We start from the raw sequence: 13544 nt of genomic DNA, 5'->3' as shown, positions 1-13544 counted from the left end.
ACATCTCCTCAGTTCTACCATTGTAGCATGAAAATAGCCAAAGACAGTATATAGATGAATGGTCATGACTATATGCCAATAAACCTTTACTTGCAAAAACACAGGTGACAGGCCAGATTTGGCCTGTAGGCTGTAGGTTGCCAATCCCTGGTCTAAGGAAAAGGTGATGGTGACTTTGTCTAGGATAGGGTGGTGGGAATAGAGAGATATTAGTTTATTAATCCACTGGGCTTAATAATTGCATGTAGGGTGAGGTAGGGAGGAATCAGGGATGACTCCTACTTTCTCCTTGCCTTTACTATGTGCTGTGTAGACATGTGCTCATTAGTTCTCACTGCATTCCTATTTTGTAGTAAATCTTTGCTGAAGACTCTAAAGAATCCTTGTTAAATAAAAAAGTAATGTCTTGTTTGAAGTTGAGTCATTATAGTTGATGGGGCACCACTCTTTGCCTTATTACATAAATAATGAAAAACCCCCCAAATTTATCATATATAGCTCTTGAAGTACATGGACTATGAAAAATGAAAAGGTGCCATATAATTTAAAAGAGGTCTCTGTATTCTTAGTTTGTGTTTTCCTTTTTTCAGTTGTTTATGTCGTCAGTCTGCACCCTTTCTGTTTTGCTGAGCTCTTAGGAGGAGTGTGGTTGGCATTGGTTGAAAGGCTGACCAGGGATGGTGGTGGTGTCGATGGATTTTAAACCTACCATTTTCAGTATTTCAGTTTTTCCTCAATTTGCTGGAGATGGGAGAATTCCCCATCTTTCCCATATTCTTTCAGTTTTCATTTGCGTTAATAAGTCTTCATTTAAGATTCATTTAAATTAATGGGCTTTTCTTGTAACCCTTTAGTCCAAATGGATTTTTAAATACGACTACATAGAACAGTTTTTAGTCTAGGGTGCTTGCCTATACCAAATTGAGGTTGCTCGGTCCCTATTCAGTGCAGTGTCAAATTTGGACACCAGATGGCAGGAATTTCTTGATTATCTATCTATCTATCTTTCTTTTTTTTTTTTTTTTTAAAGATTTTATTTATTTATGTGACAGAGAGACAGCCAGCGAGAGAGGGAACATAGCAGGCGAGTGAGAGAGGAAGAAGCAGGCTCCCAGCGGAGGAGCCCGATGTGGGACTCGATCCCGGAATGCCGGGATCACACCCTGAGCCGAAGGCAGACGCTTTAACGACTGCGCTACCCAGGCGCCCCATCTATCTATCTTTCTGTCTCTCTATCTGAGGAAGCTGTACTTGTTTGGAATAGAAGTCGTCCAACATTTTAGGCCAGGAAGAGAGATTCTTTTGGATATAAAACCCTATTGCAGGTTTGTTTTAGTGGATATTCAGTAAATACTTACTGAACTGATCTAATGGATGGGGCTGTTAAGGTTTAAATAAGTAGCATTAATGACTATATTCATGGAATTGGGATTTTAATTGGTATTGGGAAGAGGCACTCTTCTGTCCCACATTAGCATGGGGAATAGTTTCAACTTCTGGGAATCAAGGTGCAGGTGGTGGAGTTGCAGCCCAGACGGGAGCTTGAGGGGCCCCGTAACAGTTGTGGCAGCAGCTGGCACGTTGCTGAAAGTGATTTTTTGTGGTGTCTGGGTTCTGAAATGTGGTATCAGAATTGATTTGGAAGGCACGTTTCTGTCCATTGGCGTCTGTTTTCCTTTATCCAGTTTCCCTGGCACAGTGAGTTCACAACAGAATTCTTTGGTATGATTTCTGATCTTCTGTGTTTGGGAAGGGGGGGGGAGGAGGGAAAGAGAAGCCCTGCAGAAAGAGGCACTCCTTCCTTCCTGCTCATCACCCACTGTTCTCAGAGCTGCAAAGGTTGAACTTTGTCTCACAGTCTCTGGGATAACATGAGATGGTTCATTACATCAATAACAATTTTATTGCTTCTGAATCTTGTGAGAAGAGAGGGGCCTTGCAGTTTACCCCAGAATCAAATAATCTAACCTTAACATTGACAGTTTTACCTGTTTTTATCAGATGCATGATTCTGTGGCATCCATTGCATGAGCCCATATCTATGCAGTTCTAAGAAGACTTAATGACTTTTATAGAGTAGTCCGTGCAGTTGATGAATGAATGAGTGAATGTAGTTTTAATGGTATGGGAACCACCATGGAGTTAAGAGGAATGTTTTATAATAAAAAGATTTCTGCTGCTGTTGCTTATGAACTGGGTAGATGTTTCTTGAGTTGCTTTTTTTTTCTTAGCGTTTTGTAAGTATTGATCCATTGCCTTCCAGCCTCCGGTGTGCATTTAGAAACCTGATATGGAGGTTGTTTGCGTTCCTTCTCTAAGGAATGTATTCTTCATAGTTTTTGGGAAGAATATTTTTTTTCTTATAGTTTAGAGAGTTATTGATTAATTTCTTATCTAGACTTAATCTGTCTTGTGGTTTGATAGGTCCCTTTACATTTTTCAAGATTATTTTTTGTTATGTTTCATTTCATTTTTAAACAGCTTTATTAAAGTCTAATTGACATACAGTAAACAATACTTAAAGTATACAGTATCTTCTCAAGCAGGATTGTGAACATATCCATCACTTGCAAAAGTTTCCTCCTACTCCTTCCTCAAGCAGTCACTGATCTGCTTTCTTTCACCGTAGATTAGTCTGCATTTTCTAGGGTTTTATATAGGTGGAATTATAAGTTACGTACTTTTTAAAAATCTAGCTTTTTTCAAAGATTAATTATTTTGAGATTCATCCAAGTTGTGTGTATCAATAGTTACGTCCTTTTCTTTCTTTAAATTTTTAAAAATTCAATTTAATTAATATATAGCATATTATTAGTTTCAGAGGTAATTTAGTGATTCATCAGTTACATATAGCACCCAGTGCTCATTACATCAAGTGCCCTCCCTAATGCCCATCACCCAGTTACCCCATCCCCTCACCCATCGCCCTTCTAGCAACCCTCAGTTTGTTTCCTGTAGTTAAGGAGTCTCTTATGGTTTGTCTCCCTCTCTGTTTCATCTTATTTTTCCTTCCCTTCCCCTTTGTTCATCTGTTTCTTAAATTCCACACTTGAGTGAAATCATATATTTGTCTTTCTCTGATTTATTTCGCTTAGTATAATATCCTCTAGTTCCATCCATGTCATTGCAAATGGCAAGATTTCATTCTTTTGATGGTTGAGTAATATTCCATTGTGTGTGTGTGTGTGTGTGTGTGTGTGTGTGTGTACTAAGTTGTGTCCTTCTCTTGCTGAGTAGTATTCACTGTATGGATTTACCACAATTTGTTTATTCATTCTCCTGTTGATGGACATTTGGATTGTTTCCAGTTTTTGGTTGTTATGAATAAGGCTGCTCTTAACATTCATACAAGCCCTTGTATGGACATATATTTCCTTTCCCTTGGGTATATACCTAGGAGTGGAAACATATGGTAGATGTATGTTTAACTTTTTAAGATACTGCCAAACTGTTTTCCAAAATGAGTGTACCATTTTACAACTCCTACCAGAAGGAGGGAGTTCCAGTTCTTCTATATCTCTGCCTACACTTATGGTCTGTCTTTTTAATTTTAGCATCTAATAGGTGTATTATACTAGCATCTCATTGTAGTTTTAATTTGCATTTCCCTCATGAGTAATGATGTTGAGCATCTTTTCATGTGCTTATTTACCATCCTTACTTCTCTTTTGTCTAAGAGCCTCTTGAAGTCTTTCGTCCGCTTAAAAAATGGGTGGCCTTTTTTCTTATTTGTCAGATTTTGAGCATTCTGTATGTATTCTAGATACAAGTCCTTTATCAGATATATGCTTTACAAATGTTTTATCCCAGTGTCTGGATTGTCTTTTCATGTTCCTGCCAGTGTCTTTTGAAGACTAAAGTTTGGTTTTAACTTTTTAAATTTTAGTGAAGTCAAATTTATCCTTTTTTCCCTTGTATTTATTGTACTTTTGGTGTTCTATTAAGAAAGCTTTACTTAACCCTTAGGTGCAAATAGTATCTTAGAACTTTTATAGTTTTGGTTTTACACATATGTCCGTGATCTATTTTGAATTATTTTTGTATCTTATTTGAAGAGTATATCCAATATAATTTTTTTGGTATATATCCAGTTGTTCCAGGAACATTTGTTAAATAGATTGGACTGTTTTTTTCTCCATTGCATTACCTTAAATCATTTGCCCATGTATGTGTGTGCTTATTTCTGAACTCTTTTCTGTTTAATTGATCTATTTATTATCTTTGCACCAATACCACACTGTCATAAACACTCCAGCTTAATAATAAGTCTTGAAAATCAGATAGTGTTCTTTTTCAAATGTGTTTTGCCTATTTTAGTGTTTTTGCACTTCCATATGAATTTAAGAATCAGATCGTCAGTTTCTACACAAAAGTCTGCTGGGATTTTTATTGGGATTATTGAATTTGTAGTTCAATTTGAGGGAGAACTGACATTTAACAATATTGAGTCTTGACCCATGAACAAGGTACGTCTCCTCTTTAAGTCTTATCTAATTTCTCTCATCAGTGTTTTGCAGATTTCAGCATGTTGATCAGTCTTACACACCTTTTTGTCAGATTTATCCCTATTTACTTTGTATTTTTGCTGCTATTGTAAATGGTACTATTTTTTAAAATTTTAATTTCCCATTGCTCATTGTTAGTACATAAAAATAAAATTAATGTTTGTGTATTGATCTTATATCTTGTATCTTGTTTGCAGTTTTGGCAAACTCACTTATGAGTTTAGTAGCTCAATTCCATTAAATTTTCTATATAGGCAATTGTGTTATCTGTGAATAGTGTTTTATGCTGCCCTTTTTTATATAGATGCCTCCCTCCTTCTTTTTTGTCCTAGTGAACATCTCTAGTCCTTGTGTTGTTCCTGATCTTAGGGGGAAAGCATTTATTCTTTCAACATTAAGTATGATGTTAGCTGTATGTTTTTTGTAGCTACCCTGTATCAGGTTGAAGTTCTCTTACATTCCTTTTTTTCTTTTTTTTTCTTTTTATTATGATATATGGTAGTCACCGTACAGTACATCGTTACTTTTTGATGTAGTGTTCCATGATTCATTGTTTGCATGTAACACCCAGTGCTCCATGTAATTCATAGTTCATTTCCCCTTCCATTTGTAGTTTGCTGAGAGTTTTGGTCAGGAATGGATAATGGGTTTTGTCAAATGCTTTTTCTGTGTCTTATCAAAGATAAAGCTGTATTCTAGTTAAAGCAGGAAGGGCAGATTTTATTCAGTAATAACTATTGTAGTGGGGAGGAGAGTCCAGTGTGAACTGAACTCAGCTTCTTTTTGTGTGGAGGTGACTAGGATATTTTAAAAGGAGAATGAGGGAGTGGAGAGGAGGAACAAATGGGAAATGAGTGGGGGCTTGAGCAGAGTCAGGGATGTAGAAATTTACAAAAAGTTGGAAAGGAGTGATTAAACCATCTGGGTTTGCTACCTGGTGCTTACTCAAGCTAGGCTTGTACTCTCCTACAGAGATTGGGAAATAGGGGCCCTATCCTCAGGTGTTGGCTAGAACAAACAGTAAATGCTTTTGGCAACCTTGAGTTTTTCCAGGCAGGAACTTAAGAGGGTTATAATCATCATTCTAGGGACACAACCATGAGAAGTTAGAAACTATGCTAGTTAGTGTTAGTGTCTCTTGGTGCAGGGGTTTGGATGGAGTCATAAGTACCAGAGTTCTTGCAGTTCTGTCTACTGAGGTGATTGTATGGTTTTTATTTTTTTATTTTGTATATTCGTCAAGGATCTTCAGAGAGACAAGGATCTTCAGAGAGACAGAGAGACAGAGACCAATAAGATATCTTTATCTGTAGATATATAGACATAGATATGAGATTTATTATAGGAATTGGCTCATATGATTATGGAGGCTGAGAAATCCTACCACCTGCTATCTGTAAACTGGAGAACCAGGAAGTTTGATGGTGTAATTTAGTCCAAATCCAAAGGCCTCAGAACCAGGAAAGAAAATGTTGTAAGTTTCAGTTTATTTCTAAAGGCTGGAGTCTGAAGGCCTAAGAACCAGGAGTGCTGATATCCAAGGGCAGTATAGGTGAATGTGCTAGCTCAAGCAAACAGAGCACATCCACCCTTCCTCTGCCATTTTGTTTTATTCAGGCCCTCAGTGGATTTGGGTAATGCCCACCTGCTTTGGGGGGCATTCAAATGCTAATATCTCTGGAACCTCTCTCATAGATGTACCCAGAAATAATGTTTTACCAGCTATCTGTGTATCCCTTAGCCGAGTCAAGTTGACACATAAAAGTAACCATCACAGTTTGTTAATACGGCAAAGTACACTGGTTGTTGTTTGTTTTTATTTTTTTTGAATGTTAAACCAACTCTGCATTTCTGGTATAAACCACACTTGGTTGTACCATATTAACTTTTTTATATATGGTTGGATTTGAATTTCTAGAATTCTTGTCTAGACTTTTTGCACCTGTGTTCAAAGGGAGTTGTTTCTTCCTCTTGAGTATTTTAGAAGAGTTTAAATAGAATTGGCATTACTATTTCTAACTTAAGGTTTGGTAGAATTAACCAGTGAAGCCGTCTGGGTCTGGAAAATTTTTTTTTAAAGATTTATTTATTTATTTTGGAGAGAGCTCATGTGTGTAAGGGGCAGAAAGGGGCAGAGGGAGAGGGAGAGAATCTCATGCAGACTCCTTGTTGCATGCAGAGCCCAACATGGGGCTTGATCTCACGACCCTGAGATCATGACCTGAGCTGAAATCGAGAGTCAGACACTCAGCTGACTGAGTCACCCAGGTGCCCCTGGACATTTTTTGTGAGCACGTTTTAAAATAAAGTCTTAGTATTTTTAATATAAGGTTATTTAGGTTATCTGTTTCTTTTCTAATGTGCTTTGATAATTTGTGTCTTTTATGGAATTGGTCAGTCTCGTTGAATTTATTGGCATAAAATTGTTTATAATGTTCCCTTATTGTCTTAGTCCATTCTGGGCTGTTATAACAAAATACCTCAGACTTGATGGTTTATAAACAATAGAAATTCATTTCTCATAGTTCTGTAGTCCCAGATCAAAGTGCCAGCATGATCCCGGCTGAGGGCCTTCTTCCAGGTTGCAGGTATCTCGTTATAGCCTCACGTGGCAGAAGATGTGGGGGGATATCTCTGAGGCCTCCTTAAGGACATTATTCCATTCATGAGAGCTCTGCTCTCTTCACCTAATCACATGCAAAGTCCACCCTTCCTAATACAATCACATGGGCATTAGGATTTCAACATATGAATATGAATTTTGGGAGAGACACAGACATTCAGCTTATAGCACTGATTATCCTTTTTTCTTGATCATCTGGTCACGGGTTTATCAATTTAATTGATCTCAAAGAATTCTTTCAGTTTCATAGATTTTCTTTGTTGTCATTTGTTTTCAATTTTTTTGGGTTTTGCTTTGATATTCATCATTTCCTTTCCTCTGTTTCCTTTGAGTTTAATTGGCTCTTCTTTTTCTAACTTCTTAAGGCAGAAGCCAAGGTTATTTATTTGAGACTTTTATCTTCTTTTTTTTTTGATTGAAATAATCTTATTTTTTATTTTTTTAAATATGTTCAGTTAGCCACTGTATAGTACATCATTAGTTTTTGATGTAGTGTTCAGTGATTCATTAGAGACCTTTCTTATTTTCCAATGTAGGTATTTAGAGATTATAAATTTCTCAATTTCTGCTTTTGTGGCATCTGGCAAATTTTGCTTTTGAGTTTCATTTTTATTCAGTTCAAAATACTTTTTTTTTAATAATATTTTTTATTATATTATGTTAGTCACCATACAGTACATCCCTAGTTTTTGATGTAAAGTCAAAATACTTTCTAATTTCCCTTTGATTTCTTCTTTGATCCATGGGTGTATGTTATTTAATTTTCAAAATTTCTGGACTTTCCAGAGATCTTGCTCTTATTTATTTCTAATTTGATTCCATTTTGGTCTGTAAACATATTTTGAATAAGTTAAATCCTTTAAAATTTATCGAGGCTTGTTCCATGGCACAGAACTGGTCTCTTTTCATAAAAGTGCAGTGTACACTTTAGAAGAATGTGTATTTCTCCATTGTTGGATGGTGTGTTCTATGAATGTCAGTTAGGTCAAGTTGATTGGTAGTGTTTTCCAAGTCTACTATATCCTCGAATCTGGTTGTTCTTTTAGTTGAAAGAGTGGTAGTGAAATTGCTGACTATAATTCTGGATTTGTGTTCTTTTTCCTAATTTTGCTACATGTATTTGATGCTCTGTTATTAGGTGCATAAACACTTAGGATTGTTTGGCCTTCGATAAAATAAGCCCTTATTATTATGAAATGATTATCTTTATCATGACGATAATATGTTTTGCTCTGAAATCTACGTTGTGAATGATATAGGCGCTGCAGCTTTCTTCTGATAAGTGTTAGTATAGCATCATGTTTTCTGTCTTCATGCTTTTAACTCATTTGTGTCTTTATATTTAAGGTGCTCGTATATAAGCAGCATGTGGTTGGGTCTTTTTTATCTAGTCTGACAATCTCTGCTCTTTATTTAGATATTTGGACCATTTCTATCCAAAGACATTATTGATACAGTTGGGTTAAGTCTTCCTATTTGTTTTCTCTTTGTCTCATCTGCCTTTGTTCCCCTTCTCATCCCTTTTGGCCTTTTAAAATTCTTTGTTGGCTTATAAGCTATAACTCTTTATTTTAATGGTTTTTTAATTTAAATTTTTTCCAGGGTTTATAATAGTATACATTTTTAACTTGTCACAGTCTACCTTCAAGTGATATTATATTACTTCAAGTATACTATATAAACCTTACAATAGTATACTTTCGTTTCTTTCCCCCTGGCTTTTATGGTATTGTTATCCTACGTTTTTCTTATATATATGTTATAAATCCCAGGGTTATAATATCATCATTTAAAAACATTTTTAAAGAGATTAAAATAATAAAAATATCTATTTACTCTTATACATACCATTTTTGTCATTCATTGTCTGTTTGTGAAGGACTTTGACATTTCTTATAATGTGGGTTGGCTGGTAATGAACTTTTCAGCTTTCTTTTTCTTCTTTATCTTTTTAAGATTTCCTCATTTCTTTTTAAGATTATTTATTTATTTATTTAAGAGAGAGACAGAGGTGGGGAGGGGTAGAGGGAGAGAATCTTCAAGCAGACTCCCAGCTGAGTGTGAAGCCTGATGCGGGGCTTGATCTTCTGACCCATGAGATTGTGGCCTGAGCTGAAAACCAAGAGGTGGACACTCAACCGACTGAACTACCCAGGCACCCCTTGTTTTCTTCATTTCCTGGGTCTGGGGTTTGTTGAACTTTGTGGATTTGTGAGTTTATGGTTTCCATTGAATTTGGAGTAATTTTCAAATATTCTTCTGCTCCCTCCCTTTGGGGACTCCATTTCAGACATTAACTCTTGGAAGTTGTCCAGTGTTATGCTTTATTTACATTTTTAAAAATTGTATGTTTTCTTTCTGTGTTTTATTTTGGATCATTCTAATTGCTGTGTTTGAGTTTATTAATCTTTTCTTTTTCCACGTCTAGTCCGCTGTTAATCTTTTTAGTGTATTTTTCATCTCAGGCTTGGTATAGTTATTGTCTCTAGAAGTTCAGTTCGGATCCTTTCTTTATATCTTCCATGTCTCTGTTCAACTTTTTGATCATAAGATCCAAATTAAACTTTAAAAAATTTATTTAAAAAAACTGACTTAAGATACCAAGTGGTGGATATCTTTGTAAACTTTTTTCCTTCTCCAATTTCAGCATCTGGAATTTGTAGTATCTGGAATACATTTCCACTTGATTAACTTAGAGTTTTCTGTATTTCTCTGCCAGTTCTCTTTTCTTTTTCACACCAATAATTTTACCATTTTAAAGAATCCATGTTTTTCTCATTCTTTTGTCTCCTTTCCCCATTATTTGATGTTTTCCTATCCTCAGTCCTATTTTATTTTATTTTTAAAAGATTTTATTTATTTATTTGTCAGAGAGAGCGAGAGGACAAGCAGGGTGAGTGGCAGGCAGAGGGAGAAACAGGCTCCTCGCTGAGCAGGGAGTCCCATTCGGGACTCGATCCCAGGACCCTGGGATGATGACCTGAGCAGAAAGCACTGAGCCACCCATGCATCCCACTCAGGCCTATTTTAAAATATCCTTCTTTCTGTGCATTTAAGTAGGATTTTTAACATGTATTTTTGAAAGTCTAAAAGACAAATTTTATATTTGGCCATCAAATCAATGTTTAGAAATTTGACAATATTTGTAAATTATTTTCCAAAACTATGTCCATTTTACTGAAAGGGTCCGCTATAAGCAACAGCATTATTTCCAGTTAGTTTAAGGAGAGGGATTTAATATAGGGAAGTAGTAGATGCTACAAAGTAATTGAAGGGCTGGAGGAGCAGGCTGGGTTTCCAGGAACAGCTAATCCCAGCACTCTAAGATTGCTCTGCTGGGATCAGCTGACAAATCAGAAAGTTGCTGTTGCCACTTCTGGTGAAAAAAATCACTATCTTTACCATAGTTGGAAAAGCTGCCACACTGCTACAGACTTGGCTGAAGTAGGAAGAAGCTTCTGGCTCTAGAACCACTCACTTTTGCCGTTATCTGGTCTGGCAAAATGGATGCTCTGCCATCTGCTTTTCTCCCCCATGTATCATCTCCAAATCAAAATGAGTGTGAGTGCATTGAATAAGCACAATATAATTATGCCTGGAACCCATATTACAAGATTGTTCAGAAAATATATTTTTAGGGGCGCCTGGGGGGCACAGCGGTTAAATCGTCTGCCTTCAGCTCAGGGTGTGGTCCTGGTGTTATGGGATCGAGCCCCACATCAGGCTCTTCTGCTATGAGCCTGCTTCTTTCTCTCCCGCTCCCCCTGCTTGTGTTCCCTCTCTCACTGGCTGTCTCTATCTCTGTCGAATAAATAAATAAAATCTTTAAAAAATATATATATATATTTTTTAAAATTTCTGCTTTATACCCCTTTAAAATGAAATTGATATGGATATTGAATGAACTGGCCTACACTGTGGTATTTCTTGAAAAGGATAAACAAAAAGGTAATTCAGTGAATAGGTTACATTGAAACAGTAAATAAGTTCCATGGGAAAAGAAAGTACTCTTTTCTTTTATATATTTATAAACAGTTCTTTTGCTGGCCCCATTGGCCTCACATCTTGCTTCTGATTTTACCATGAAGCATCAGGATGATGATCTTTTTTTTTTTTATGCTTTGCCACGTATATTTATAAACACTTATATCTTAATGAAATAAGATGTTACTGGAAAGACAGTTTATATAATATGTAGTTTCAATGAGTTAAGCACATAGGTATTCCATTTGCTTTTACACATAAGTTTATATGCCCTTATAGAATGATGATCATCTAACCACATTTATATTTGCTATGAAAATACATGAATGCTGGCAGCTAATACTGTACTCATCTTTACCTGACATCTTCTGAAAAGATGGCCTCTCAATTTGTGACGGTATTTTGAGGCATAATCACTACACTTTTACTTCTTACTTATTCTCTTTTTGCTATTCGATAAATCATTCCCTTTTTAAATAGTAAAATCTGCGTTTTAACATCCCAGAATCTAGCCCAACTCCCAGTTTATTGCTCGAACCTGCTCTGTATCATTGTGGCTGGCTTGTTCTTGGGGCACCATTAGGGCATCTCTCAAGGCACTGACCCACTGCTTCCAAAGGTAGTTCTGTTCTTTTTTAGGTGACCAGAGATTTGAGATCCAGTATAAGGACAAACTCTCTGTAGCTTTCTTTTATGGGCAGTCTTACTTTTTCTTCCAGGAAACATCAGTCTTATTCTGCAACATAAAAATTCATTATTTCACGTATTACAAAATTGAATCTCTCAACATTCTGATTGTTCTCTTTTGGACCACTCCTAGTTTCTTCATGTAAGTGTGTTTAAATGAAGAGATGAATATACATCTTTAAAATATACCTGTCCCAAATTACTGTCTCTGGTTAAGTGTCACCCTCTGTGAGATCATTTGTATGACTTCTCGAATCATCTATCTACTTTACCTGCAAGAGCCCAAGAGATTAATATTCTCATACCTAGAAACAAAGATTTCTTTTGTCATCCGTTTACCTTTCCTTGGTCCCTGGAGTGGTTTTTAAAAATCTACTTCCTAGCATGTTTTTCCTGCCTGGTAATCAAACCTATCATTGTAACTCCTGGTTTGCTCAAGCACTCACAGAAAGTTGTAGCACACTCACTGTTTAAGAAACAAATTCTAATTCTTTTCTAAATTGTTATTTTCTGCCTTATAAGGCTTGTTTTCTTTAAGAATGAGGAAATAAGCTTAGATGTTTTTCTAGAAATAGAAAAGCATGCTGTTACCACACATTAAATACAAGTTGATCAGTTTGAACTGTTATGTTTTCTTTTGCATACATAGATTTTGAAGCTTGAATCCAGATAAAATTACAAACAACTTCAGGGTCCTGCCATTTTAAATATTCTTAGTCAAAAGCCAACAGTATTGATTCTAGCTATTTTATATATTAACAGCTTACTTTTCCCAGCCAGTTCTCACATAAGTCTTGGACTGGTAATGGTTCGCTGTTTACTTATTTAGGTATGGAGATGGAAGAATGCCCAGAATGACTGTAGCTGAGCTCTGTGATGGTGATCTAGTGAGACTCCATGTCATGCAGGTAAAACCAAGAGTCTGGTTTGGTTGTGAGGTTGGCTTGGGTGTGTGCCATGAAAATTGACCGAAGGTGGTGCATAAATATATTTGTCTGGGTCCTACCTCAGGACTCAATGGTTATGGTTTGTGGCTTGTCACTATGCTCTTAGAGCTGCCCTACCTGCGTTAAACAACTAGGAGGCACGTAGTTGTTCAGATTTCCTGTCAGTAACCCTGTTGAAAATAAGAAAATAAGAAAACCACTCAAATAATATTATTGTATCCTGTAATATTTTTTTAGGGGCTTTTATATCTGACATCATTGAGATATGACTCCTTTATTTTACACAAATGGAGAAGTAGGTCCCAAGAGGAATGTGTTACCCATGGACCCTTGAATTTGTGTGATGTTTCTTCCATATTATGTTTCCTTTTAAAAATGCTTTCCCATGAATATAAATTCACTGCACACATTTATATTTTATTTATGCATCAAGCAGATATTAACAGTGTATTATGTACTGGAAAGAATCCTGCCCTCGAGGAGCCTATAATGTGGCGGTGGAGATAGGAAGAGCCATGTCAGAGAATGCAGCGAACTCTCTGACAGCAGTTTCCCCAGTGCATGTAACTGGAGATCTTTTGGTTTGTGATGTGGCTAGTTACGCTTTTGCTTTTGTTTATCCCATTTCTGCTTGGAACTTAGGTGTTTGAAGTTGAGGATCCAGGACTTTCTTCACTTTTGGAAAGCCCTCACTCATTATTTCCTCAAATATTGCCTTTTCCCCATTCTCGTCATTCTTCCTCTCTGAGAATAAAGCTCACTGTCTTCTGCCATGCTTTCTGCCTGTCTGTGTGTGCT

At 36.4% G+C, this 13544-nt stretch overlaps 1 protein-coding gene across 5 annotated transcripts in view; it reads left to right on the top strand.

The window, feature by feature from the left end:
* MARCHF8 (membrane associated ring-CH-type finger 8) overlaps positions 1 to 13544 on the top strand; it is a 131902-nt gene that overhangs the window by 61895 nt on the left and 56463 nt on the right. The gene's annotated exons all lie outside the window — the stretch shown is intronic.

Source organism: Ursus maritimus, unplaced genomic scaffold, assembly GCF_017311325.1.
Source record: "Ursus maritimus isolate PB19 unplaced genomic scaffold, ASM1731132v1 scaffold_7, whole genome shotgun sequence".
NCBI lineage: Eukaryota > Metazoa > Chordata > Mammalia > Carnivora > Ursidae > Ursus > Ursus maritimus.
Note: the sequence above shows the minus strand (reverse complement) of the source record. Positions and strands in the feature narration are given on the sequence as shown.